The sequence below is a fragment of the Wyeomyia smithii genome, chromosome 1 (genome assembly GCF_029784165.1).
Source record: "Wyeomyia smithii strain HCP4-BCI-WySm-NY-G18 chromosome 1, ASM2978416v1, whole genome shotgun sequence".
NCBI lineage: Eukaryota > Metazoa > Arthropoda > Insecta > Diptera > Culicidae > Wyeomyia > Wyeomyia smithii.
In genome coordinates this window covers 164,367,097-164,392,734 of record NC_073694.1, presented here as the reverse complement: position 1 = coordinate 164,392,734, position 25,638 = coordinate 164,367,097, and the positions used below count along the sequence as shown (strand labels likewise).

Sequence of the window (25,638 nt, the reverse complement as noted above, 5' to 3'; positions counted from 1 at the left end):
GAACCATTTATTCAAGTTGAAGGAGGTGTGTATCCTGGATGAATATAGGCGAAAAACAGCGTTGAACGTGTTGGAAATGTGCCACATTCTCACAAACGATCATACGGTAAACAAACGCAGTGATTTTGGAGGCTTGAGCACAACATATACAGCAATCATGCAACAAGTCTAGCGGAGTACAGAAATAAACACCAGCAAACGTCAACGGTCGTTGACAGCTTCCACCGAGTGTCACACAGCATAACTTGAGCGCAATAGAGTTTGCATGCAAGGTTGCTGGTTACGAAAAAAATGGTTTAGTATGATTGAGAGTGCTACGAGTTCCGCTTCGTTAAGGTGAAACCTCATTGAATCCACAAATGGCCGACTTCGAGTCACCACTTCGAATTTTCGAACGCACAAGACTCGGAAACATTTAATGCGTTCCCTGTGAAAATGCTATTTTATGTTTGCTGTAGTGAAGCAAGCTGTGTGATGTCCACGGTCCATACAAAATTTTTAGAATTTATATGGGCAGTTGTCCACGGCGAGGGGGGGGGGGGTTAAAATCGTTAAAAAACTGTCCACGTGGTATGTGGATGGCCCCTAAAACAAAAAGTGGTCCTCTAGTGATAAAAATAGTAGGAGGGTGGTATCCAAAACACGACCGCATAGTTGACGTAGGACTACAATAGTTTTTATATTTCCTTTTAAGGCTCTGTTTGATTTGAGTTGTTTTACTTTTGGCACGGTTCTGTTTTGGCACACATGTGCCAAAAACGAGCGATTATGTTTAATCACATCTTTCTAGTTTTCTTGATTTTTTTTAACCAATTTAAGCTCAATATTCTTCAAAAGAAAGGTATTTTGTTTTTTTATGTTGCCGAAGCGGATGAAATCGTTCAAACGGTTCCTGAGAAATGACCGGAACATGTTCCGGTAATATGATGATCATTATCAAGGCAGCCTCTAATTACTCGGATGGTAATATCAGTATCTAGGTCGTCAGCCTAATTTCATCAAGCTACACCTCAAACGACTTAGAACTAAAACTAGTTTATTGGAGGCCATATCTCCTGTTAATGTCGTCTTAGGCCGTTTGAAATGTGAAAAAAGTCATGAAAAGAGAACCATTCATTTTTGGCATGGTTCGATTTTGGCAACAGAAAAAATTCTGGTGTTTCCAAAATCGAACAGGGCCTGTATTTTTATTATTAACTTGCAGCCCTCTATTTTGGAAAAAAAATCTCTTTTATATTGATGAATACCTTTCATTATCATACATATAGAATTTTATAAACATGTTAACATTCAATTCAGGTCAATTTAAACAGTTTATCAGTAAACAGAAACAGAGCAAATGAATCAGTTACAAGATACTGAAAAACAACGAAAATGCCGTATTTGAATGTCATATGTCTATTATCTTCAAAAATAAACCGGGCTATAATAATAAACTACATTAGCCTCAGCAATTATTATTCGCACAGTGTTGTTCAATGACATGTGAGGTTATCAAGAAAGGAATATTATCTTGAAGATGTTAATGTAAAAGAAATTTTAATTGAAAAATATAAATATAAATATGGGAACTCTAATATCAAGATAAAATGAATTTGGTTTCCTCTATACCGCCACCGCGGGATGCAAATAGAATTGTCATATTGAATTAAATTCATTTAGCTGGCAAAATATAATTATCAGTACAGCTTGTTTAATTACTTTTTGAAAGATCTGTACGGAGCATTCTGGTTCTCTATTTTCTTTTAAATACTCTATATTTAGTTATTTTAATAAATCTGAGAAAAACAGAGTGTAGAGTTCAAAACTAAACAACGTATTTTATCTGCACAATGCACCGAATTTATATACTTTTCTATCTGCCTCGACTGCCTCTACTCACACGTACAGAATTTTGTTGTCCCCGGTGGCGCAGCGTATTTTGCGGCACCCGAATAATTATATTGAATGCTGATATTTGCTACTATACGAAACAAGAAGAAGAAGAAGACAATTCAAGCGGCAATTCGATTGTGTTCCAGATCGCATAACGACACCTACGCGTTAACCCAACAGGCCTCACTGTGCGTCGACAGCAGCAATGTAGTCTTTTGGCTTGGCTGCCCACAAATGAATATCGAGTTCTTCTGCACTAACAGATGAGTGTTCAGCGCTCTATTCCGACATTGCTCGGTGCAGTATTGTTGCCTGTGCCAGCATGTTTTCCTTCAAGACATCAGTTTTAAAAGATTCTAACAGTAGAACGTGAACCTGTCTGATAGTGGAGGTGGTCACGAACTTTCCGAAAAAGCTTCACCTTCAAGACATTAGAATAGTCTAGGCTCATAGAAGTAAACGTTGGTTGACGTATTGGTACGGGGAGATTCTGTCAATTTTTTTTTGCCACTGTTATAAAGGATATCACAGCAGGCAGTTGGTGACTACTCATGAAGTCTGTGCTAGGCGTGCTTGCATGTGATTGGTACATTGTTCGTGAAAATTCGACCTTGAAACTTTTATGAAACTTTCACTGTACAATGAAGTGATAACGATAGCTGAAAAATCACAAAATTGTCCATCATTTCATCAATCCAACGATATATTGGTTATTGTGATCCATCCTGTGGTTACATCAGTATTACCGTTTGAAATCTTTCATTCCAACGTTACACCTTGGATTTAGTTTCCGCAGAATGTGTCTCAATATAGTGCGGTTAGACGTAGTCCTTCGTCAAAAGCCGTATAGAACAATTCGCGGATTTTGTTTTCTGAGATAGGTGATTGAAGTAAATGAGTTTCCGAGTGCAGATGTCCGACTATAATATCAAATTTAATGCTTTCAAGTGAGTTTTTAAAAATTCCTGTTCATAAGAAATCTAAAGTGAACTAAAAAGAATTCATTCCATGGATTAGCAGATTGGTTTTGTTAGAAAATATGCGTTTTTTCCTGTTTTCAATTGTGTTTTCATGTTGTATGAGATGAATATATGAGATGAGATGAATAATGGAGCAGTTCCCCTACTCGAAAAACCAGAATATTTTTTCCAATAAAATGAAACCTGTTACATCAAAATTGTTTCATTTTTCGTGAAGTTCTGGCCAGTTAGAAATGTACAAAATTTTGCCTGTCTCAATCATTTTGTCCCTGTATGTGGACAGCAAATCCCAATAAACTACTGTCGGGAGTCTCTGCTTTATTATCGCTGAATACTTCATTGTAGGGTAACATTGGAGACAATCTAATATAATTAAGGGTGAAATACGTTTGTTAAGGCACTCTTTTGAGTATACTTTGGTCTAGGGGTCACCCACAAAATACGTAAGGGCTTAGGGAGAGAGGGGTACCCAAATTTCTTACGAATGCTTACGAAGGAGAAGAGAAAATCCTACGTAAGATTCGAAAATTACAAAAAATACAAGTTAAAAAATCCTTAATTGCGGGAACAGATTAATTGATCCTTAATTACAGGAACAATTGAATTGATGTCTTTTCGTGCAGTATAGCTGTCCGCGCAAAAATTCCTCCCAAGCCGGTACGTTTCATGAAAAAACTTGTCAAGAAAGCCAACATTACTGAAAAATTGAAACGAAGAATCATTTCAAAAGCTTTGCACGCATCTTTCCCAGTTAGAGTGAAACACTTTATTACAGAGTGGGCAAAAAATGTGATTCGTTCGAAGAAATTCCGTTTATTTTTTTGAAAAAATTATAATTCCGTTCTTCGACGAAAAACTTCTCAGCATCGAAGCTGTGGCCTACAGCTGCATAGATGAAGGTTTTTGACTCCCTAGCACCCCGGAGCCTTAACCCGTTGTATAACTCGATTTGGGCGTATGTTAAATTACAAGGCTGCAAAATATCTCATCCTAGTCTGAAGACGGTCAGAGCGCGCACAAGGTTATCGATACCGGAGAGCTACGTTCAAAAGTGTTGTTGAACCAAATTTTCTAAATTATCTATGCTTCACACCGGAGGAAGAATGTAAAAAATTACAAGAATAATCTTTGTAAAATTGAAAAGTGCATGATGGATTTCACAAAAAAAAACGAACACAAAGTTACCACTATCTAAATCAATCTTCCGTCGAGCAACCGGTGTAATAACCAGCCACTTCCTTTTCATGTGACGGTGATGATCAACAGGCACTTATCATGAGTACGTATAGTAAGACAAGCATCGGCAGCTGTTTGTTTGACACGACACGACCGACATGGCGGCGGACGTGCGATGCGAGTAGCTCCGGAGTGTCCCCTCAGTCAATGGGTGACGCGTGCGAAAATAAATATAAATGTTTATTATGAAGTGAACACAATCGACGACGACGGGCCCCGGTTCTGGTGTTGGACGGCCACGGCGACGATTTCGGCTGCCCGTCTCGACACACCCCATCAGTCGGCTACAGGCTAGTGGAGGAGGGACGACGGGCGATGATGCAACTGCAACCTGCACTCTACTGACTGAATGTCAAACGGGAAAGAGCGCTTGAAGTGGGTCGGCCAAATGTTTACGAGAAGATAAATTTATTCAAATAAATGCCACACCGACAGTTAGGGACTGCTGGGCAGGAAACTAATACTGAAACTGAAACTACTTCATGCATGATCATTTGAATTAGTAAACAAGATAGAATTTTCGCAGAAAAGCGTTTTTCTTTATACTTCGGCTAACGCTTTTTTTAAATGAATTTTTCTCGGCCAGATCTATTTTTTTTATTAAACAGACGGATCGTTGGTGACGAACCTAAAACCTATCGACATATCTAAAGCGAACCTTACTGGCTTCGATATTTTGTATATGTAAACAATGTACCATGTGGCTCATTTTCCGGTTGGAGTATTCTCTACAATTCGATTTAGTCACGCACAATTTTTCATACATCGCCGCAGACGATGCTATTAGATCGGTGCGCCACTGAGAATATTTTTGGCATGTCGATGCATGTAAAAGCTGGAGTTGGTGGTTGAAGATATACGAAATTATACGTAACAGAATTAATAATAATGGCAAACCATCATACATAAACAGGACGCCCAATATTTTTGCGTGTTCCTAAAATATTAAATGAAAAGTATGACATTTATAAACAAAAACAGACATTTTTCACTGTCGAAAAACTTGACCGCAGTCAACGTTGCGATACGTTGTAAAATACGCGCTACCAAGGATTATGCACCTTTGATTTATTTCGATGAACTAGAAAGATTAATGACCGACTTCTCGGAATGTGTACGACATGTACCATAATTTCTTATGTCTCAATGGGAGCTATTTGTGTCTTTTCGTAATTTCATTTCACTGTCTTTCTTATTCATCAAGTGCAAGAAAACCCAGTCCTGCTTCCCACACCCATCAAAGTATACTTAGTTATTTGCAGTTTTACCCGCCATCGCCAGTTAAATATTTATCTAAGTTATCTAGAGACATTAACAATAATAACGCCGGGCGACAAAAAATATCAAATACACACCTCCAACCGCAGTAAATCATTACGCCCATAACCCGGCGACGCTTGTCGCTCTTTAATGTTGATGATGTGAATCCGCAAACCCAGCTTGCGCGGTGACGCGTGTAACACACACACACACACCCATACGACTTGTCCAACAAACTTACAGATTGCTAACGATCGTTCGTGACATCCTCGCAACACCTACCTGTCAGCTCGGTCATACTGTCCATCTTTTGAACACACCCCCTACGTTTCCCTCAGAAGCAGCTGCTCGGCGGTGAAGGTATTCAAACGCTGGTTTACGCTTCTGCTGCACTGCCCGCACTACTGACGGACGGTAATTAGTGTGACTACTTTCGTAGCTCCCCCAAGTGAATCGGTAAACAAATAAAGCGGTTCACAATCGTTATTTGAAGCTGAGAATTAGTAAACAGAGGCAGAAGTGGTCCACCGTTCGGGAGTTGTTATTGGATTTAAATGATTCTTTGAGGTGCAACAGAACATTCAGCGGACCATTCTAAACCAGTTTAATTATGAATTTGATGAATGAAATTGATCGGACTATTTTAGAAAAGGTCATGCATGAAGGAAACATTACTTCCTGTTTCCGTCTAACGGTTGAACCTTTCGCTAGAAAAATTGTCACTAGTGCAAATGTCATATGCACGTCGTGTCACGACCGCCATTATAGCGCACACATAAGTTAGCATTGGTGCGGTTAGGGTTTGTGTACGCGGTCTGGTCTGAAAATGACGGCGACGGTTAACCGTAAATCGTCGTCGGCAAGCGCTGAGGTTTTCCAAACACCCACAACTGGCTAGCGTTTAGCTAGTTAGCTAAGTTAATTAACGGGAAAAGTGTGATTTTCATTACTCTACTAGGAGGTACACTACAATGTAACCTTACAATCGATTTGAGCAAACAACCTATTCTGTAATGTTTTTTTTTCCAGAGTAGATATATTTTTTCAGTTTTGAAACTTGCTGTAATTTCTCCAGAGACAACATTTAGTAGAAAACTGAGGTTTTAAGATGCAATTCTGTAAAACTCTTAGTTACTACTTAGTTACTAGAAATAAGCTTTTAAGTTTAGTCGAAAACATATTCAACGTTTCATCAGAATTAATATTGTTTCAAGCAGAACTCAACATTTTCAGTACAACTTCGGTTACTAATTAAAGCAAAGCAAAACCTTGGTGTTACGTTCCGATTCGGAACTCGACCTTCTGTTTATTATACGCAAACTTCGCAACCAACTGTTAAGTGTAAAGAACAATTGCGGGGCTAGTGCTACGATCCTACTGACACTTAACAGTCTCTCCCGAGCCGAGACTCGAACCTACGACGACTGGCTTGTCAGGTCAGCATCGTATCTCGAGACCAGCTGGGAGGGAATTACTAATTACTGAAAAGGAAAACTAAAAATAATAATATTTAAGGTCACTGATAGTCAGAAACTGCAGTTATTTGAATTTTTCCAAAAATTTTATCTCTTTTACTTCTTTTATTCTCGGTCTATTTTTAGGCTTTGATGAATATATTTTCTTTTTATACAATCTACATTATTTCCGTTTCTCTTATTTCACCTCTTTTTAATTTTTTCCCAATATATTTTACATTCTACACGCAAAAGTTGGACTGTACGTAACCACATCAATGTTGCGTCTTTCTAGAGCATTTTTGCACTGTTTCGGAACCAGTACAACGAATGTGTGTTGTTTATATCGCATTTGGTGCTCTATCGAATGTTCAATGTATTGAACGGCTCAAAATCAAAACACTTTTGAAGTATTAACCGGTGCTAGTATTGCCATGATGATTCGTACTGGTATTGGTAATATTTTCCAGAATGCTGCTATCGTTAAAGCAGTGTAAGCAGTAATCAATACTGATGATCTTGGTACTATGCAAATATGAACTGATCGATTCACTACCATGAATCCGGTCATTCAAAAAAATCATCGAATCAATAACAATTAAAAAGACATTGGATTTGTATAAAACATTTTGCATTTAACGATGACCCTGGTTTTATTCATATGCATTCGGTTCCACGTTACTGGCACCAGCGTCAGTAAATTCTGTTGCAACAAGGCTCGCTATTGGCTGTTTCAGTTACTGACGGTGATTAGGGATGCACGAGCCTTTGATACGCAGCGACTCGCGAAAGTTACCAGCGGTTTTTTGAGCGCCCCAAAACTGATCGTTTGCCCAAAACCGAAGTCTACCGAAACACCACGATTTTGTGTATATTATACATATTCTGATTTCGATCTCTGTCAGTGTATTCATTACGCAACTGTTGCACATTTGTTGTGCAAAAGCCAGAGCATTGATGTGCTTTTTAGAGGACACATCGGATGATGTAAGCTTGAACCGCAGACAGACGTCCAAGCTGAGTTCCAAACTTGTGTAAAGTTTTTTGTAGCAGCAATCCGTAACTAGATAGCGCTACCAGTACCGCCAGCCTCGTACACCAGTGAAAAAAAATGTATTGTAGCGATAAGGTCACCAGGCAGCGTTAGTGTACAAGTGATTTATAACGCAATTTACTTTGAAAATTTACACGGAAATTTTGATCAATGTTGTTCTTGCTTGGACGTCTGTCTGTGCTTGAACTTTTGCGTGTACATGTCTCCAGTATACATTACATTTTACATTTCTATCAGGTTAGCCTATCAGGTGCCGGGATAAAGGTGGTAGTATTCTGACGGACGATCGTGAGGTGGCCGAAAAGTTGAAGCAGCACTTCGATGAACACCAGAATGGCGCCCAGGCAGAGGACTATGGCGGCGAAGAAAGCGATCCCGTCGGTGCAACAAACGTGCCAGCCCCAACAATAGGTGAAGTTAAGGATGCCATCAAGCATTTGAAAAACAATAAATCAGCTGGGAAGGATGGTCTCGGAGCGGAGCTTATTAAGATGGACCCGGAGAAGCTGGCCACCTGTTTGCACCGGCTGATTGCAAGAATTTGGGATATTGGACTGCTACCGGAGGAGTGGAAGGAAGGAGTTATCTGCCCTATCTATAAGAAAGGCGACAAATTGGACTGTGGGAACTATCGTGCGATTACCGTCCTGGATGCCGCCTACAAAGTGCTTTCCCAAATAATTTTCCGCCGCCTCTCATCCCTAGCCAACGGATTTGTGGGAATTTATCAGGCCGGCTTCGTGGAAGAACGGTCTACGACGGACCAAATCTTGACCATACGGCAAATCCTCCAGAAATACCGTGAATACAGAACCCCCACACACCAACTATTCACCGACTTCAAAGCCGCGAATGACACTATTGACCTAAAAGAGCCACGAAAGGTCATGAACGGAGACGGCTTTCCGAGGAAGCTTATTAGACTGATAAAGACTACGGTGGGACGCAGTGCTGTGTGCGGATTTCGGGTGGATTATCAATGAATCTAATTTAATTCAAATTTTCGTATGCCTTAATAAAATTTTAAAGTTTGTTCTGAAAAATACTGGAAAAATACCAAACCTTGTCCGTACCATATTGAAAATAAAGGCGTACGAGTCCCATCTTAAGTATATCCTTCTAAGCATCAGGAATGAGTGGAATTAAAATGTTCAGTAGTGTGGCCTTACGGTCTGCATCGATTCCTCGTGAAATGTTTGATGTTGATGAAGATTGTAGACTCTATGTCGAACGAGGTTTCATCTCTCAGCTTTAGTTGCCTTTTGGTAAGTAACATGCACCGGTCCATGTTGCAATCTGTTGAAACCAAACCAACATATTGCAATTCATATGATCCCCAGATGGTCTCGAGGTACGATGCTGGCCTATCAAGCCAGTCGTCGTAGGTTCGAGTCTCGGCTCGGGGGAGACTGTTAGTGTCAGTAGGATCGTAGCGCTAGCCCCGCAATTGTCCTGTACACTGAACAGTCGGCTGCGAAGTCTGTGTATAAATAAAGAGAAGGTCAAGTTCCGAATCGGAATGTAGCACCAAGGCTTTGCTTTGCTTTGCTTATGATCCAATGTGGCCATTTAAAAGAAAATTGGATTGAATAAACTGTTCACATGACATACACAATAAGAAATGATAATAAATGCTTTGGCCGTCTTAGAATGCGTGGAGACTGATATGCTTTTATTTTTTATATATAGAGAGAAAATAAAGGTAAACGAGTCCCATCATTTATTTCCAAGCCTAAAAATCATGCAAAAGTTCTTAGAGCTCATGGAAATATATAATGTTCCACCTCATAAACATACAGTTGAATAAAACATACTTTTTGTCAAATCATAGTTATTTGCATCAAATTCAAGATTAGAACTTCAATTGCAATTGTCTCAATTGTGAGCATTTCCATATGGGACTCTTATGCTTTTATGGGCAGTGAAGCCGACCGACAACGCCTAGGCATTACGATCGACGGCAATGAGTTCGAGGTAGTCGATGAGTTTGTCTATCTTGACTCACTGGTTACTGAGGACAATGATACCAACCGAGAGATCCGGAGGTGTATTATCAGCGGAAGTCGTGCCTACTATAGGTTCCACAGGCAAATGCGGTCGAACAAACTAAGCCCCCGTACGAAATGTAACCTGTACAAAACGCTCATAAGACCGGTTGTTCTCTACGGGCATGAAACGTGGACAATGCTCGAGGAGGACCTGTGAGTGCTCGAAGTTTTCTTACGACGGGTACTAAGGACGAACTTTGGCGGCGTGCAGGAGAACGGAATATGGAGACGATGAATGAACCATGAGCTCGCGCAACTCTACGGTGAACCGAGTATTCAGAAGGTGGCTAAAGCTGGACGGATACGCTGGGCAGGACATGTTGTAAGAATGCCGGACAACTACCCTGCGGAGATGGTGTTTGCTTCGAATCCGGTAGAAAGAAAACGACCAGGGGCGTAGCGGGCAAGATGGGTAGACATACTTCTTATTTCATGTTCAAACCTGTGTGCATAATCATCAAAACGGTTGAAGTTATGAGAAGAGATTTTGGATAAAATCTGATAGAACATTTGAGAACTAAGTACAATTTATTATAAGATGTATTTCGCTGAAAATTGCTCTCACAAAACAGTGCTATTAGAGGTTCAATTTCATCCACTTAGTCTTAGAAATAATAATTGTAGAAAAAACAGAGTATATTTGACACTATTTTTTAAAACTGCTGCAGCTAGAGCTTTGTTTATAGTACCTTAAGGTGAGAAATGTTTTCCATGTAAAATTTTCTCAGAGATACGATGAGATTATCGAATGTTAAATCAGAGTATACTCATTTGCCGAAAAACATAATTTAATTTTCCAAGTGACGCTGGTTAATTTCTGTTATTTCTCCAGTTTACTTTAAAATGAAATTTCTAGAATGTTCATTGAAATGAAAAAAACTTAAAATAGAAAACTGCTCAAAACCAGAGAGATACAGAGAGTGTTGCTTATGCAATATTATAACAAAACCACGATGAAATTATTGTAAAAAGCGATTTAATTTTTCAAATGCAAAAAGAACTTATCTGGCAACACTACCGATTAAAATTGATCTATTTTCAGATTCCTTGACATGTTTTCGAAACGCTGTTTCGATTTTATCACAGTCAGAAAATTGCACCGTGACTCACCTTAATTATAAAAATCGGGTTTATTTGTTGGATACAGTTGAAATTAATAATATTTTGAGTTGAACAACAATGGTAAACATGGGTGCACTCCAAAAGCTCAAACCGGAAAATAATGAAAGATTATAGTTTTTTATCCAGTACTGTGAATTTTGGTGTCTATCTTATTTTCATACCCATGTATGAAACGTGAACATCTTTCGAATAACACGATGAGTTCTCATAACTAAACATGTTATTGATAAGTTGTGATTTTATTATGCTTTTCTGCCCGGGCACTTTTCAGAGACCTAAATGAGTTTTCTCATAGACATAATGTTAAAGCGACGAACCCAGCGAGGAATAACTATGCGACACTCTCGTGTAAGTTGATACGTTTTGGTAATGGCTAGAGGCACCTAAAGTCATAGGAATGGCTGAATAGCTAGATTCTTTCATTTTTTCCGATTTGAGCTTTCGCAATGCACTTTCATAATTTAATGGAATAGCAGTTCAAGATACAGACTAATAAACAGCAAAAGGTTTGAAATAAGGCTCCTATATGTGCTTTTTTGGGTGTCCGTTTTATGTTATTGACGTAGAATTACGTCTTACGGCAACATATATAGGGACACAAATTAAAAACTTGAAAACATCTAGAGTGTCATGAAAATTGTCCACTCTCGAATGCTTCAAACCAAGGATGTAAATAATCACTCACGCTCATTTTTTCCTCAAATGGATAGCTTAGTTGATAAGCACATTTTTGAAAAACTTTGTATGATAAACTCGAAATCCTAAGGTAGTACTACAACTTTTTCGATCGTGTTTTATAGACATCGTCTTTAACTTTTTTTTTGTTTTATTATATTTTTGAAGTTTTTTTTTTCTGTTAAAGTGAAAAAATTTCACAGAATGTACATTAGTATAGTGAAGAATGACGTAGTCCCACGTCAAAAAAACCTTGCAAAATCCTCCCATTCTAATAAGTCAGATAATTTTTGCTTTTATGAGCCTAGACTGTTTTGATGTCTCAAAGGTGAAGCTATTCTGAAAAGATCGTAATAATCTTTTTTAACAGGCAATTAAATGATCTGCTGTGAGAATATGTTTAAAACTGATGTCTTGAAAAAAACAAGCTGGTACAGGCAACAGCAAACTGAGTAAATCACGAACAAAGGTGCTTGATGCTCATCTTCGATTCCGCACGCAATAAATAAAGAACAGCACCACACAAAGATTATCTCTTCCATGGTGCCTTTTCTACGGTTACGGTTTGCTGTATTACACGTTGTAATAAGAGCCCTACAAATGATAAAAAGTAGGGTAGCCATTTCGTAGTGAAAGCGTTGACAACGAATGCTTGTGAATATATAATCTGTGCTGGTTCTGAAATTAAATGTCATGAAGTTATTGATTCCCTATTATATTGCCTTATTATTTCTTCCTTATTCTTTGCTTACTTATTCCTTATCTTCTTATTCCTTGCTCACTTATCCCTTACTACCATATTCCTTACTTTCTTATTGCTTACTCCCTTATTCGTTACGTCCCTAGACACACACACATACTTACATATTCAATCATCTATGCATACACATATCGTCCAAAAACGTATAACTATGAGGTTAATTCCTTACGTTGAAGGAAGAATGTCCAAAACTACAAAAAAGTTAGCCGCTCATACTCAAAATTGTGACGAGTCGGACGAGTAACTCTTTCACCATTTTGTAGTACTAACCTGAAACTAAAAAATGGCGGTGAGTGTATGCTTGGGTAAATTATTGTTGAAATTGCTTATATCTTTCAAACCAAAAGGAATCTTAGTACAGTGTTTTCAAAAGTTTTTTTTAGAAAATGATAAGGCCTAAAATTCTTCAGAACATTGTATTTAGAAAAAAAAAACAAACAAAAATGTTAGAAGCGAAAAACTGAATTTAAGGACATTGTCATACGAAACTTATGGACACGTCATACGATTTTTTTTTTTCAAAATCTGTAGTACATAGAGAAAAAGTCTCGTTAGCAAAGTTGTTTGTAATGAAATAATCTATAACTTTGCTGATGACAGCTTTGAGTTTCATGCACAAACAAAAATGTTGAAAATTTTATTTTTACCGTAGTAGGCTATGGTTGTTGTTGCATAACACCATAATGTGGGCAATTTCAATACAAGCAATTGCTTCGGAGACACTATAGTCTCAAAGTAAAGCACTTAGCCACTACAGAATTAAGTTCTCGAAATTGGTATTTTAAACCACTGTGCATAAGGAAGAAAGGAGTTAGGAAGTAAGGAATAGGGAAGTAATGAACAAGGACGTAAGGAATAAGTGAGTGAGGAGTAAGGAAGTAAGGAATAAGCAAGTGAGGAATAAGCAAGTGAGGAATAAGGAAGTATGCAATAAGAAAGTAAAGAAGTTGGAAGAAAGGAATAAAAACTACATGACAAAAAAAAGTACCCAGAGAAAATATGCACCCTAAGACAAAACAATGTATGAAAAAAACACAATCATAAATGAAAACATAAATTATTATTAATATTATTATTATGATATTGAAATCTATTCAAATTATGTTTTGTCCATATTGAATAAGTAAAGAAACTGCATTTGGTTGATTGAAATTGATTTTGTATGGAAAAGGTGTCAATGCGCCGTGTGTGTATTTGGACCTTGAAGAATTACCCAAACCAACATATCATTGGAGAGGAAAAAGATAGATCCTACTTTGTCAAATATCGAAGTGGGTGGTCGCTATATTGAACTTGGCCGCCATATTAATATCTTTCGTAAAAACTGATTTTTGAGTAGGTGCCCTCCTACCTACCTAAATTTTTTTGTTTCAATACGAACATTACATTAAATGTGTCAAAATCAGAGATGTATGTTGTCTAAAACATGAATTATATCAAAGTTACCACAACATGTTCGATTCAACCGTTCAGTTTTTCGTTAAATATAGCCTTACTAAAATTACTGTAACACATGTAATTCTTCATATAACATATCCAATCAACCCATCATTAGAAAGGGGATTAAAAGGACAATAAATTAAACATCGTCAGATGATAGTGACGCTGTTAACTTTCGCTTTCAATTGAAAATCATCTATTTTGTTTTTTTATAATCCTATTTTTGGATTTATATATTTTTGGAGCCCAAACGGTTCGTTTGATCGATACCGTGTCTTCGGCAAAATTACAGATAATAATTTGATCCTTCCAAAAATACAAGAACTTTGCAAGAAGATTGGAAAATATATTTTGTAAATTTTTGACAAATTTCAATATTTTTATTTTTTTTTTCTTCAAGTTCAGTTAACTTGCCTTGGTAACCTAATAGTTTGAAGCTTTTCGTAGAGCAAATAAGGTTTTAAAAAAAGGGTTTTTCTGAAATATTTTATTTAAAATTTAATTTTTACATTTTTTTCATAACTTTTTTTTGTCTTGGGGTGTATATTTTTTCTGGGAGTACAAAACTACTGTCTACAACTTTGAAGAAGGCATTGAACCAATCAAACATAAACCTTTTTGCCTTTCTTCTGGAAAGGTATAGCAATCACCGACAAAATCAAAAGTATAAAAGTGGTTCCAATGGCCGAATGTCATAAACCACTCGACTCAGTTCGTGGAACTGAGCATTTTCTGTATGTATGTGTGTATGTGTGTATGTGTGTGTATGCGCAACTTTTTTTTCTCACTCACTTTTCTCAGAGATGGCTGGACCAATTTTGATGAGATTAACTGCAAATGAAAGGTCTGGTTGCGCCATAGGTTGCAAATTCATTGTAATCGGATTTTTAGTTTAGAGGATATGTATTAAAATGTAAAAATCACGAAACATCTACATCTCAGAAACCACACAACCGATTTTTATAAACTGGTGTCAAATGAACGGGTTATTTCCAAAACTCTCATTTTATAAGCTTCGTAATGATTGAACATATGGTTCAAAAGTTATGTAAAGAAATGTTACCAGAGGCTGTTGAATCTCACTCATTTTTCTCAGAGATGGCTGAACCGATATTCACAAAATTAGTGTCAAATGAAAGCAGTTGCCCCATATACACTTAAATTTTTTTGCCGGATCTCCGTAAATTTTGCCGAGAACGGCACCACTGAGTGCTCGGTTAGAAAAAAATAAATGAAAAATAACTGAAGTTTCGGCACAAAATATTAACGAGCCGAAATATCAATTAGGTGAACCGAGATTCACAAAAAAATGTGACAGCTGTCATTATTTTTTTAACCGAGCACTCAGTGGTACCGTTTTCAGCAATAAATTACCGAGACCCGGCAAAAAATTTTAAGTGTGTAGGTTGCTATTGAATTTCATTGTAATGGGACCATAACTTTGCCTGTTATTTATAAACATGTGAAATCACGTTATATAAAGAAACATGTTTCAAAAACTGCTTGAACTAACTTAATTTTCTCAGAGATGGCTGAACCGATTTTTTCGAAATCAGTAGCAAATGAAAGGCCTTGTGGCCCCCAAGGATGTTATTAAATTTCATTTTCACCGTACTTTTAGTTTAGGTACTGTGTTTCAAAATGTGTAAGTTACGAAATTTCATTTTCTCCATAACTACGCTTTCAATTTTTACAAAGCAGGTGTCAAATGAAAAGACTGCTTTGAAAAACCCTTACTTATGATTCTTATGATGATTAAAAAATGTGGTTAAATAGTAATTAAAAGAAACGTGTTCCGGAGGTTGATGTCACTCATCAAGGTCTAGTTGCCTCATAAGACCCTAGTGAATTTTATTGTAATCGGACTGCAAATTTGTCCGTTATGTATGAAAATCAGAAATCACGTTTTAAAAGGAAACAGATTCCAAAGACTGCTTAAACTCACTCATTTTTCGTAGAGATGGTTGGATCGATTTTCACAAAATTAGTGTCAAATGAAATGCCCTGGTACCCCATAATACACAATTTAATTACACTGCAATCAGACTGTAACTTTGTTCGTTATGCATCGAAATGCGTTAATCATAAAACTTCATTACCACAAAAACTACACAACCGGTCTGAACAAAGGTGGAATCAAATGAACGGGCTACCTCCAAAACCCTCATAATAATTGGACATATAATGTGAATGCTATCGACTGTGACGTGTATCTATTATTGCTTGGATTTTCGGCTCATCAGTCTTTAAGCTGAACTAAACGAAGTACTGCTTCTTTTCCTTCAACGTTTCGACAATATATTTTATCTTTATCAAGAAGTCTACAAAAAACAAAGCAGAGATGTGTTTTCCATATTTTAAAACCTTTTCCGAATGTCTGGTACTTACTAAAGCTTTTCGTTTTGTTTTCATTTGTAACTTATATAATACATAATTAACTGAGTCTGTTTGCGTTTATCACATAAAATGGAACTATTTTAAATAATTTTTGTCATTGAATAATCTAGAAAAACTTGTACTCGGAAAAACCTTATTTATGGTCACAATTGTTAATCTTCTACTAGTGTGTTGTCGAAATTTTATCTAGATCAGATTGTCTGAGTGCGCATGATTGTCAGTTTCATGACGTCTATGAATTTTATGTTGTTTATTATTGTTTTTTTTACTGTGTTAAACACACCTGCATAAATAGAACTTAACCCGTCTGTATCACAGTGTGTGTGCAGATCGAACTTGAATGCACTGCAGAAACTTGTTGACACAGGCACCGACATAGAAGATCCACAATTCGCAACACTAAGTGAAAAGACAGCACTCTTGCACCACTGTATTAGAACCCAACACACATTTGATCTTAACAAGGTTAAAATACTCGACCAACACAGAAACACAACAGCACTACCGATTCTGGAAATATGCCACATAGCAACGAACAACAATACAGTTAACAAGAAAAGTGATACAGACGGGTTAAGTTCTATCTATGCAGGTGTGTTTAACACAGTAAAAAACAATAATAAACAACATAAAATTCATAGACGTCATGAAACTGACAATCATGCGCACTCAGACAATCTGATTTAGATAAAATTTCGACAACACACTAGTAGAAGATTAACAATTGTGACCATAAATAAGGTTTTTCCGAGTACAAGTTTTTCTAGATTATTCAATGACAAAAATTATTTAAAATAGTTCCATTTTATGTGATCAACGCAAACAGACCACAGTTAATTATGTATTATATAAGTTACAAATGAAAACAAAACGAAAAGCTTTAGTAAGTATCAGACATTCGGAAAAGGTTTTAAAATAGGGAAAACACATCTCTGCTTTGTTTTTTGTAGACTTCTTGATAAAGACAAAATATATTGTCGAAACGTTGAAGAAAAAGAAGCAGTACTTCGTTTTGTTCAGCTTAAAGACTGATGAGCCGAAAATCCAAGCAATAATTGGACATATGGTTCAAAAGTTATAAAAAGTAATGTACTCCGAAGACTTTTTAAACTCACTCATTTCTTTCGTAGATCGATTTTGGCTTAAAATCTTAAATTCTTCTACTTGAAATACAGCATCGCTATTCTTGAAACGCCTGTGAATACCTGTATTGGATGGTTTTTGGCAATTCTAGGATGTATTCCGAAAGACCGAAGCCGCAACTTCGGATTTCAAAATGAAATCCGGAGTTGATTCCCGGTCCTACCACAGTTGCAATCATAAAAAAAATTGCTTAATATATTCGAAGCATATTTCTTCAAATATAATTTGTATGCGTGTGTGTATCTGTACATGTTTGTATGTGTGAATGTATGTTCTGAAAAAACATCAAGGTGTACGGATTTCAATACTGTACGGGTTTCGATACTGTACGGGTTTCGATCCAGCACGGTAGAGCTTTCAAAATATATACAGGTTTGTTCTAATATCAATAAAACATGTTAAGTTATTTGAGTTTATATCTAATTTTATAGACTTTTTCACGCAATTTTTCAATTTAATTTAAAATTAGCCGTCTATTTTTGTAAGAAACATACCACAAATACACTATTATTTCGAAAGTATATTCGATTCCGAATCAAATGAAAGCAGTTTTGTGGAAATCGGTTGATGTTTGGCTAAGTTATATATTTTATAAAGAAAACCAAAATTTTTGGCTTCTATCGCACATTTATTTCACGGTGCTACAAATGATGAAAAATGCAAGAGCTTGTAACTTGAAACTGCTTTAGTTAAATGTTACTTGCGCATTTACTTGATGTTTTTCAAATACCCCGAAAATTATAAGTTATGTTCAAAACCCTGTTTTTTACCTTAGCTCACATTTTTATGTTTAATACGGTTATTTTTCAACCGATTTTTCATATTTTGGCTGTTTTGGAAAGGCGAAAAATAGAACATTTGAAACATATAAATACAGTAAGGTCGCTTCTTACGCGGGTTGCTTTTCTCCATTACTCAAAAACGGTACAAGATATCGACTTCATTTCAATCACGTTTTCCGTTTTAGGCCACGAGTGATCATATATCAGTTTTCAAAAAAATTCACTATTTTTGGTGTAAATACTCAAAATTTGAAATATTGCATTTTGGTCTCTAGATTGACCACTATCATATTCAAACAAGATTTGAACGTTTTAGGACGGTTTTCTTGGTTAAATTTGCAACTCAAAAAAGTCGTTTTTTACGCGGGCCCATACAAATTTGGAACGCATCCCCCACGTAAAAAGCGACCTTAGTGTATGTCTAAAAAGTTTACCTATATGTGATGAATAATTTTAAAATAAATAAGATGTTTTTTGTTATATTAAAATTTTTCCAAATTTATTCGCAATTTTTCACATATTTTTGTAATGAACGAGCTTCAATTGTTGTAAAATTTGGAAAGTTCTTTTTAGTACCAAACGAAAACAATAAGTGTTGTTAATGAAAATCTGTTATAATTATGCTGAGAAATGATTTGATGAAATCTAAGTATATGATGGAAAACATCAAGTCATATCTCAGCCAAATTATAACAGATTTTCATAAACAACACTTGCTGTTTTCAAATACAAATTCTACAGCAATTAAATCTAGTTCATTACCAAAAATGTGTGAAAAATTGCGAATAAATTTGGAAATATTTAAAAATAACATAAACTGTTTTATTCATTTTAAAACTATTCATCACATATAGGTAAAATTTGAAAAAAAAAATCATCTTATTTTATTGAATATATATCATCTTATTTTATTTAAAACTATTCATCACATATAGGTAAACTCTTTAGACATATTTATATGTTTCAAAAGTTCTATTTTTCGCCTTTCCAAAACAATCAAAATATGAAAAATCGGTTGAAAAATAACCGAATTGAACATTAAAATGTGAGCTAAGGTAAAAAACAGGGCTTTGACCATAACTAATATTTTTTGGGGTATTTGAAAAACTTCAAGAGAACGCGCAAGTAACACTTTACTAAAGCTACAACCCACATTAAGTCACATCAAAAGTTCTTGCATTTTTTCATCATTTGTAGCTCCGTGAAATAATTGCGCGATAGAAGCCAAAAATTCTGGTTTTCTTAGAAAATATATAACTTTGCCAAATATCAACCGATTTTCACAAAACTACTTCCAATTGATTCGGAATCGAATATACTTTCAAAATTTTAGTATATTTGTGGTATGTTTCTTACAAAAATAGACGGCAAATTTTAAATTAAATTGAAAAATTGCGTGAAAAAGTTTAGAAAATTAGATTTAAACTCAAATAACTTAACATGTTTTATTGATATTGTTAAAAACCTGTATATATTTTGAAATCTTTATTTGTTTTATTTCTAAAACTGCTTGAATATTGAAAATCGGTTGATGAATGACTGAGTTAAAAAATATTATATACGCTGAGGTCCAAAAAACCGTATTTTGACCATAACTGCAGATTTTGGGGGTGTTTGTAAAATTTCTAGTATGAGCGAATGTTATACTCAACAAGACCTACAACCTACACTAGGTCACTTCGAAATTTTTAAATCGCTGTAGCACAGTGTAATAAACTAGCTAATTGATTTCAATTGTTTTATTATATTCTATTTTATTATTTTATTTCGTTAAAAATATTTTTTCACTGTGTATGTTTTTTCGAAAAGGAAACATTATTATCCACAAAACTTTAACAAAATCAAACAAGTCGCTCTGGCCCTTGAAACTATGATGATCTTCAATATCATTCTTATATAAATGTGTTTCAAAAAAGAGTTTAGAATTGAAAAAATTAATAGCACAAAATGATGACTCTAGCCATAACAACATCTGTGTAAAGTTTCAGCCAAATAAAAAATGGTCGGTGAAAATAATTGCCCATTGTTTTTAATTTACTCCGATTGCTTTAACTCTCTCACACTAGCAGAATAGGAGCATCAATGCGGGTGGATTTGAACAAATCAATGTTTAATCGCTCGAAATGTCAGCATTTCCAACACGATTTCGTTTGAAATGGCCTAAAAGTTTTATTAAGAGTATACCTTCTGTTTGAAATATTTGTTATAAAAACACATCTGTTTCCACCTGTTATATTTTGAAGTTTGTCTTGGTGCTTTTATTATTTTTGGTTTTATCATTTATTTGTTTGGTGTCTGCTTGGCTATTTATGTCTACACTCAATATTTTTTATTTCTTACTCGTTATAGCTCAACTCTGAACTGCACGACACATAAAACAGACCAGCTCCCTGCTCGAATTCCACGAATTTCCACCGATTATTACCCCAACTTCGCCACGAAGTGACTCAGGTCCACTGCAAAAACGACATCAACCATCGTTTCGCATGTTCGCACTTGCCGACAATCGACAGCGTGAAGCAAAAAGCGTTGGCCCACCAGGCGTCACCACCAACTACTTACCTGGGGAGTGCTACGGAACGGCGCGCGATGGAGTTGTTAAAAATAGACTCAATATTTGCGAACCTCGCTCCCGAGCGATGAATTTGCACTGACAGACTCTGCGATGCAAAACTTGAACACGGTTAATTAACTAACCCTTCTTCCAGTTGGAGAAGCATCCAACAAAAGGGTACACTAGATGACAGCCAGTCGCGCGGAGTGGGACAGGAAATTAAAAATTATCCTTTTCACATTCACCCATCCTTTCACCCATTCTTCAGTGTTCAACCGTGACACGTACCTTTTGTTCGCTGGATCCTTGCAATCTCTCTTCCCAGCAGTAGAGTCTCAAACAAAAACAATTTTCTTTTAATCGTTTCCACCTTATTCGCGACCAACTTCAGTCGCTACACTTTTCTGCCTCCCGGCACACCTCCCACCCCTTTTTTGTCGATTGAGGTGCCAAATGGCTCCCAGTCGCTAACAATTCCTTTCTAGCTTCTTCGATTGCACTTCCGTTTTCTGCGCATTCCGGTCCACTCCACTGGCTATTGTTACACCTTTTACACCTGGTTTCCGTAAAATTTCACTGAAACGCACACGTCAAGTGATGCACTGCCGAACTTAAGAACAGCACCGACTCTAACCACAAACACTTGCACCACTTCAAGATAAAACAAGAAATTAACTTCTTCCTGGCGCCGATAATCGCACAAAGAGTGCACCATAAACTAAAAAATCACCGAATGTCACACTCCCAATGCCCGCTCCCAATCAGGACTCAATTTCCGGCAAAACCGTTCCGTCACTGGTCCGTTCCAGAAGATATAGTTATCCGCGAAGCACTGAATAAACGCGCGCGCGATTCCGAAACCGGCAGAACATACGTTATCGCTCGGAGAACGTATTTTTCCGTACTGATAGTCCCGGCGTATTTTCGAAGGTAACCTGGCGATAAACAGACTCACGAACGGGCTGACGACGACAACGACGACGGTGTGCGAGAATCCGCATCCAATTCCGCCAACGAACAACAGCAGCAGCATCAACAGCGGCAAGCAGCAAAAAGCTGTCGGAGAGTGACCTGCGCTGAGTGTACGATTCTCGGTTCGCTCGGCATTTTTTTTTCCTTATTTTTTGGTAGGGCACTCAGAGTGTTGTGTGGTGAAACAAGTGCGCGACGCGAAACGGCTCCCAACGTCGCGTCGGCTCTTTGAATCCACGCGCGTGTAGGTGTGCGCTCAGGTACGTACGTACGTGTGCTGGCGGCAGCAATAGCCAGCGCTGACCGAACTGTGCAAAAGAGAGGCTCTTTTGCATGATGGTTTGGCCCGTAAGTGCATGTGATTTGGTGTTTAGAATTATCATCGTCATTATCATCGGTGAGATAACAAAACTCGGCCAAATGTTTTGATATTTTTTGCGTAGCTATGGAGTTCAGTATCATCTGTTATAAACAGTATTCAAAATGTTCAAAATCAGATGCTTCCTATGAAAACCTTATTCGCATGAATTGTATATATTGTATTGCATTGAAAACCTGCACATATGTTAGGATATGTTACGTAAGAATGGTTGAACTTACAGAGAAGTGTACAATCGATTTGAAGAGAGAAGATTATCTTCTGTACATCGATATAATTATGTTTTTCATGTTTTACCCTCAGAATTCACTACAATAACAGAATGTTCACCAGTAATAGTACCGTCATACATGTTCCTGCTGACTTTTGTTGAAAAACTGTCAAATTAGTTCCAGGTTATTCTATTGTGGTCGAATCTTCAACACAAAAAAATCAATGCCGACCAGAGAACCCTCAGAAGAATTCGTCTGCAAGAATAATTTCGTTCGTTTCCGGCCAGTTAAAACCCAAACAGGACTGTTCGGATCCAGGAACAGGAACAGGTGCGGTTTGGAAGGTCAGTTTTCGAAGTATCCTCTGTGTCCAGCGAAGAATCAAGCTTGTCATCGGCTCCGCTACCTGGGTATCACCGTTGTTGGTTGCCAACAAGGTAAACGGTTCTATCAGACTGTGCGTTGATTTACGCCGAGTAAATCAAGCAGTCATTCGTGAACGTCATTGGTGATGTTCTAGCTAAAATCGGGAAAGGAAAAATTTGGAGCATTCTGGACATTAAGGATGCATTTTTTCTGTTGGAATTAGAAGAGGAATCGCGTGACTTCGTTACCTTCATAAACACAGCGGGCTGTACCGTTTCAAGCGGCTACCGTTTGGACTTCTATCCGCTCCAGAGACATTTCAGCGAACGATGGACGAAATCCTGGCCATTTGCGAAGGTACATATTGGTACCTGAAAGACGTCGAGGTAGAAGGAAATACTGTTGAAGAACATTATTGGAGGCTCAACAAGGTATGTTATGAAAGTAAACGAAATAAATAATTAAACGGTTAAACTAATATATTAATTTATTGTACTATTTCTTATCTGAGAATCTAGGTTCTCAAAAGGCTTAAGTAAAGAGGAGTCGTTCTTAATTGGGATAAATGCAGGATTCGGGTAACATATTTTGATTTTCTTGGATATCATATCAACACACAAGGAATAATGCCTTCTGATTTTAAACGGGATGGGATCATGACATTTCGTCAGCCGTTAAATGAAAGTGAGGTTAGGAGCTTTTTGGGACTCGCCAACTACATGGGCAAGTTTCTGCCAGACTTTGCTGCCGTGGAAGAGCCGCTTAGGCGATTCACACAGAAAGGTGTTAAGTTCAACCGGAGTAAAAAAGAGGAAATTGCGTTTCATGCTATAAAGCAAAGACTGGCTGAAGCTAAGAGGCTAGGGTTTCACAAGCTGGAAGATCGGACATCTTTCATTACCGATGCCAGTCCATATGCTCTCGGTGCTGTTCTTATTCAGACAGATGCTAAAGGAAGTTCACGAGTTATCTGCTATGCTTCTAAGTCACTGACAAACACTGAAAGGGGGTACTGTCAGACAGAAAAAGAAGAACAGGCGTTAGTGTGGAGTGTGGAGGGGTTCCACATTTACCTAATTAGTAAAGTATTCAATCTGTTTTGACTTTTTTCTACATTCTCGCCTCCCGACCATGCGAACGCATTGAGCGGAGGGTGTTACGATTGCAGAGTTTTCAGTACAATATCGTGCATATTTCAGGATAAAACAACATTACCGATGTTTTATCTCGATTATCGACCGTCCTTCTAACACCGTTTGACGAGACTGAAGAATTGGGGATAAACGACATAGTTACAGCCGCTGCGAAAATGGGGTGAAATAGTGGAGATAAGCCGAGATGACCCTGAGATCATGGAGGTTATTGAAGCATTGGAGGTAGGTAGGGTTGCCAACTTACCACTGACTTACAAAGTCATCGCTTCCGAGTTGGGAATTGTCAACAACATACTTTTAAGGGGAGACAGGATAGTAGTGCCAACGAGTCTCCGACAAAGAATCCTGGAGTTGGCCCATGAAGGACACCCAGGTGTAAGGATTAGGAAAACCCATCCCAGGGGAAATGTATGATGGCCAAAAATGGACATGGACGTCGAACGGTTTGTTAAAGCTTGTCGTGGATGTACCTTAGTGTCAGCACCTGGTGCCCCAGAACCAATGATGAGAAAAGCACTTCCATCGAGAGTTTGGGAGCATATTGCGGTGAATTTTTTGGGCCCACTTCCAAATGGAGAGTATTTACTGGTTTGCGTAGACTATTACAGAAGTTTGTATGAGTTTTGTATTCGTCTGGAGAGCACCATACCTTGCTGGTCTCAGATGAATGGAGAAGTGGAACGGCAAACCGATCCATCCTGAAGCGATTGCGCATAGCCCAAGAGCTAGACAAGGACTGGAAGATGGAGTTACGTAAATATTTGATTATGTATCACTCATCAAGTAACACGACAACAGCTGAGCTGATGCTTGGCCGCAAAATACGGACGAAACTACCCTATGTTTCTACTACAACAATGGAGTATAAAGGAATTAGGGATCGCGACAGATTGGAAAAGCAGAAAGGATGGGTATAAGCAGAGAATAGACGAAGGGCCAAGTAAAGTTCTATAAAAGTTGGGGACTGCGTGCTGGCAAAACGGATGTAGCAGGATAGTAAGTTGAGCTCTGACTTCTCTCCCGAGGAATTTGATGTAGTTTAGAGGAGAGTCACTGACGCAGTGATTCACTCGACAGAGTCAGGTAAGAAATACCGAAGAAGCGCTGCGCATTTGAAAGTTATTCCATCGAAGCTAAACAGTTCAGATCAGACGTTGGAATCATCTGTAAGAGAAGATCAATAGGAGGATGTGGTGGATGAATTACCACAATCGACAGGGGTTGGTTCTAGACAGAATGTCGGTAGGGCTAGGGTATCGAAAAGGACAAAAGGTGGGATGTAGAGTCGAAGACCAAATATATTAACCTTGACATTTTATCATCTTGTCTTTTATTTCTCTTGTCGTCTGCGCGAACTGCACGAACGGTAGCAAGAGAACGGTTGATTGTTTGGCGAAGCAAGTAAGACGCAATAGAGATAGTTCGACCATCAAAGGGAACTTTTTGTAGTTCGTGTCTTTGGCTGGATATCGGGTATCAGATGAGCTGTTGTGAAGTATATTTCAAAGTGGTTGAAACTACAAATTCTGGTTGAGTAAAACCCTACACCTGTCAACTACGAGCGCCATAAACGTGACCAACGAAACGTGTGTTCGGCGTTCTCCTGTGTGTTTTCTTGCGATTGATTACTATACCCGGATGCTAATTCGATTGCGGAATGTGCGTAGACACCAGTTACATAGGACCAGTGATCTGGACAAAAGGCTCGAGGGGGCCGATCTGAACTGTTGCTCCAGGCCAATTAGGAGAGTAGCCAAGGAATCAAAATTTCACTC

The 25,638-nt window shown here is 37.6% G+C and overlaps 1 protein-coding gene across 3 annotated transcripts in view; it reads right to left on the bottom strand.

Moving 5' to 3' along the window:
- Positions 1 to 21,725, bottom strand: part of LOC129717658 (5-hydroxytryptamine receptor 1-like) — a 171,395-nt gene extending 149,670 nt beyond the window's left edge. For 2 of the 3 annotated variants that reach the window (XM_055667731.1, XM_055667750.1), the window contains exon 1: positions 21,069 to 21,725. The gene's annotated coding sequence lies outside the window, so the exon portion shown is untranslated. The other variant, XM_055667741.1, reaches the window with a different exon arrangement.
- Between the last annotated feature and the right edge of the window lie 3,913 nt (positions 21,726 to 25,638).